Below are 5,403 nucleotides of genomic sequence, written 5' to 3'. Positions count from 1 at the left end.
TCTAGAGTTTTCATGGTGGAAAATTGGAGGTTTTGGTAGAATTAGAATTTTTTTTGTAAAATTAGGGATTAGACCTTAAATTGATATCGGATTCCAAAACAAATTACATAATCGGGCTCGGGGTGAATGAGTTATTGGGTTTTGTTCCAAATTTTAAATTTGGACCAAACAGCTCTGGAGTTGACTGTTTAAATAATGACTCAAATTGAATCCTTTGCAATCGTGGGTAATTCCTAAGGGTTAAGTTGAATCGTTTGGTTGGTAACTTTCTAGATTCTATTGGTTCGGAGGCCTGTTTGAAAGGCAAAGCCGTGGTTGAGCTTTGAATTGATCCATTGGAGCGAGGTAAGTATCGTGGTTAACCTTGACTTGAGGGATTAGGTCTTGTTTGCCTATTTTCTACATGTTTAGATGTTGGGTACAATGTATATATGAGGTGGCGAGTACTTATGCGTTGTTGTCGGGTTATAGCATGCGGGTGAGACTTGTTCTTTACAATTATTGCTTTCCTTGATCATGTTATCCATGCTTAGACTAGTTAATTGTTAAATTAATCGTTCTTACCATGTTTATGAGCTTTGATGATAATTGAGTATTGATTTCGAGTTGAGATTGGTATTGTAGAACTGTTGTTAAAATAAGCTTATACTTGTTGATCCTATCTCCCTATTATTACTTGTTCATTATATGAGGTAAGGGAGAGCGTTAATGCACGATGGGTGATGTCGTGCCATATTGTAAGAGTTAATGCACAAAGGATGATGTCGCACAATATTGTGAGAGTTAATGCACGAGGGTGATGTCGTGCCATGTTATGAGAATTAATGCACGAAGGGTGATGTCGTGTCGTATCTATTGATCCATACTGTGAGTGAGAGTAATAGCACGAAGGGTGATGCCGTAAATTTTCTTCATTATGCTTAATTGTTTTTACTGGTTAAAGGCATATTGACTGTTCTAGTTATCATTTCTGTTGTATCTCTTGTATCTGGTATCCCCTTAGCATGCCCTCCTAATAATACATGTATAGCTTCTATTTGTTATCTTGTACATATACTATTAATTGCATAAGTTTATTATGTATGTGTCTTGTCATAGCATCGTCACTACTTCGTCGAGGTTAGACTCGACACTTACAAGTACATGGGGTCGGTTGTACTCATACTACACTCTGCACTTCTTGTGCAGATTTTGGTACCGGCCCTATCTGCCGTGAGTTAGAGCAGCTTGGATTTGCTCGTTCGGAGACTCGAGGTAGATCTGCTAGCGTCCGCAGACCTTGAAGTCCCCTTCTATTTTTTCTTATTTCACTGTTTCTTTTCTTTCAAAACAATTGTATTTCTTTCAGACTCTATTTGTAGTAAATTCTAGAAGCTCGTGAATTATGATTCCAGATCCGTATTGTAGTAGATATTGGGCATTTATGTTATTCCGCAACCAGTTTTATTGCATTTTGGCTTAATTAGCTTTACTTATTGAATTTGAATAATAATTGACTTAACAGTTCTCTAACGTTAGCTTGCCTAGCAAGTGAAATGTTAGGCGCCATCACGGTCCCGAGGGTGGGAATTTCGGGTCGTGACATAGAAGTAGTTTTTGAGAAACAAAAAAATAGGCTCTTCACAAAAGCACCTTTTGAAAAAGTATTTTTGAGAAAAATACATTTATAAGCACTTTTTAAAAGTTTGGTCAAACATTCATTGATCATCAAAAATACTTTTCAAATTAATTAACTAAATACAAATTGTTTCTCACCAAAAGTAACTTTTTAAAAAACACTTTTGAGAAAAATATTTTTCAAAATAAGCTGATTTTAGAAATTTCGCCAAATATGATATCAACCTCCTCTTGATTATGATATTTGGTTTAACTTATCTTATCTAAATATATAGTCCACAAAAAATAGAAAAAACATATGCAACTATGTTCGTGGGACTATACTGGGTATGTTGTTACTGTTGTGTAGATGTAACTATATAGCAAGTATTTTGTGTTTCTTTTATTTATTTATTTATTCATTAATTAATTTATTGAGAACCCTTTCATTTAGTTGTGGTTCAAGAGTACTTGGAAGTAGGGGTATACAAACGGAACCGAAAAATCGCATCAAACCGAAAAGTCAAACCAAACCGATTAAAAAAACTGACGAGGTTTTGTTTGATTTGATTTGGTATTAAGTAAAAAAAACTCGAACCAAACCGACATACAAATATATAATTTTTTATATATAATTTTAAGACTTTATATAGAATTTTATTTGAAAGATGTCTAGAAATATTTGAGATCCTCTCATGGGATATAATATTTAATAGAACTATAATGTGCATTCATTTTTATTTACTTTAAATAATAGATTGTATCACTTTCTTATTATGTGTTAATGAAATGCATCAATCATCTCTTTGTGCTTTCATATTCATATGTTAAGATTTTTTATATCTTTTTCGAATTTGAAGTTGTATTTCGATGATATAAAATTACATAGAACATATCATTATTTAGGTATCATATTGATTTTTATGTTTAATTATTAAATTTGATTAACCCTGAAAGTGTACATTAACCAAATATTATTTATAATGACTAAGGAAATAAACTATTATTTGTTACTAAAAAAAAGACTCCCATAAGATCACTTTAGTAGATCATACGTTTGTAATTTTTTTACGTTTGTAAGATTACTTTAGTAGATCATACGTTTGTAATTTTTAATTTTTAGTAAACATATATTCATTTATCAAAACTCTATCTATAACTTTAATAATACAAGATTGATATAAGTCACGTAACAAAAAAAAACCCCGAAAAATCCGACAAAACAAACCAATCCAAAACGATTAAACTAATATAATTGGTTTGGTTTGATTTTGATAAAATCCGAACAAAGACAGCGTGTTAACATTCTCAAGAATTGCATCGTACGTATTTTCAAGAGTTGACTAATTGAAATTAATTGAGATTATAAAAAGGTTAGTATGAATTTATGATCCGTGTCAAAGTTACATTTTTTTGTTACTAACATGCGCAGTGGCGGAGGCAGGTTTACTAATAAGAGAGTTGAGAAAAAAGGAAAAAGTTCAAAAGGTTGTGGCTGGTGGGAATAGAATCCTTACAAAGATTTTGAACTCCCTTGACTATTAAGCTATATTTTTGGGCTATATCAAAAGGGTTCAAAACATAATATATAGATGTAAAAAATATATATAATTTTTCGACGAAGGAAGTTCGAGTAAACACCCTTCCGCCTTCTTAAATCCGCCCCATGCGATTGCTACATAACCTTATAATCATTATACAAAAATCTTGAAAATTCCAATTTCACGTGAACATATCCTATGTTAAAGGCTTCATTAAATTTAAAAAATAAAATAAAATATCCTAGTTCGATTGGAAAAAAGAATTCACCATTACCTCAACATCAAGAAAGGAGAAATGCCATTTTGCAGACGACTTCCCAGCACTGAAATAGTTTGTTTTCTAAAATGTATTATTAAGCTAATTTTCAACGTGCATATTGCAATAACCAGAAAAAAAAGACGAACAAATTTCTAAAAACACAAATTAAATACTTCATCAATCTCATCATGTGCTAAATTTCTAAAAGAAATATGAACCTTAAGGAGTCCTTTATTATTCTAAAATCAGCTCTTTTTGAAAAAAGTATTTTTAGTGAAAGACAGTTTATGTTTAAATAATTAATTGGAAACACTTTTGAATATCAAATAGTGGGTATTAGGACATAAGAATTGTGAAATTCCGGGAAAAAGTTTAATTTTTTAAGTGAAAATGATATATGAAAATTAGAGTTATGTTTGGACATGAATACAATTTGGAGTTGTTTTTGAATCCTTGTGAGTGATTTTTTGAAAATAACTTTTTGGAGTTTTTCAAATTTTCGAAAATCCTGAAAATCAACTTCAAGTGAAATTTGAAATTTTCACAACCAAATACTAGTTACGAAAAAAAATAAAAAAGTAAATTATGGCCAAACTAGCCCTTAGTGCTTGGCCAATCTTTTAAAAGGTTCTTCTAAGTGATTTTTCTCAAAAATACTTTTCAAAAAAGTACTTTTGAGGAAAAATTATTTTTTTTACTTCTCAAATTGCTTCTGTTTTTATTCAAAAAGTATTTTTTTTTTTGGTTATAAAAATTTAATCAAACACCTTAACTTCCAAAGAAAAAACACTTTTTGACCAAAAATAATAATTTCAACCAAAAAGAAGTTTGGCCATACATACTATAATAAGTCAAATTCTAATTATTGTGATACATACAAAATTATGTGCGCCGACAGAGGGGAGGGCACTAAAGAAGTTTGTGGTGGGAAATTGTTGTAGAAGTCCACAAATGTAATCCATTTGTCAATGAAAATGTGGGAGTTAAAGTCCTATTCAATCTGCCCCATTTGATCTCTTTGTTGAATCAAAATTAATATTTAAGGACAGCTGCATCTTACTATCTCTGTCATAAAAAAGAGTTACTACTTAACATTTTACTCAAGTTGCAAATCAGCATAGTACAAGTACACACACATATATTATCTTCTTTAATGTAAAATCGTATAAAACGTATTATAGTCCTAATTCTTTTTAAGATTGGAGGAGATGAATGTTCATTTTCAAAGTTTGGTATGAATCGAAGCAATACCTTGTTAGTCCTAAAGTTTTGACTCGTCGATTATTTTATATATTGAAAGTAAAGATCGGAAAAATATTTTCTAATTTTTTCATGTTTAGTTGTCTTAAATATTTTGAAAAATATCTTCCTCATGAACTCATTTAATTGGAGGAAAATGTTTTCCCTAGAGAACTAGAGAAGGGAAAATATTTTCCAAAACTCTTTTTCAACCTTCCCCACTTTATTCCTCATCCCCACCAACCCCTGTCACCCCACCTCTACCCCCACCCTAACCCTACCCCCTACCCCCACCTACCTCTCAACCCCCGACCCTCTACCCTTACTCTAACTAGAAATATTGTTAAGAGTACTTTCTTTTTCATCTCAACATGATGAGTATTTTCTTTCATTTCAACAAAATTATGTAGTAAAAAGTATTTTCAATGATGCAGTAAAGCAACACATTAGTTCCTTTTGGTTTGTGTGAGTTTTTAAAAGAATAATAAAAAATTTCAAGAAAATAGAGTCTTGAAAATTGGGTGTTTCAGGGGGGAGGGGGGAAGAGCACAGGAAACATGGGGATTTGAGGGACGGGGGTGAGGAGAATAGCATAAAAAAATATTTTGTTACTCTCTAACCAAACACTACAAAATATTTTCCGGAAAAAAAAATTCACTCACCAACCAAACAAGAGAAAATAAGAGATAAAACTATTCATTTTTTGGAAAAACATTTTCTTTCGTACCAAACACACCTCAAGAGTTCGTAGCTGATAGAATACACTTG

This window comes from Nicotiana sylvestris, chromosome 11 (assembly GCF_000393655.2).
Source record: "Nicotiana sylvestris chromosome 11, ASM39365v2, whole genome shotgun sequence".
NCBI classification, from domain to species: Eukaryota; Viridiplantae; Streptophyta; class Magnoliopsida; order Solanales; family Solanaceae; genus Nicotiana; species Nicotiana sylvestris.
The sequence above is the reverse complement of the archived record's forward strand: the minus strand, read 5'-3'. Positions refer to the sequence as shown.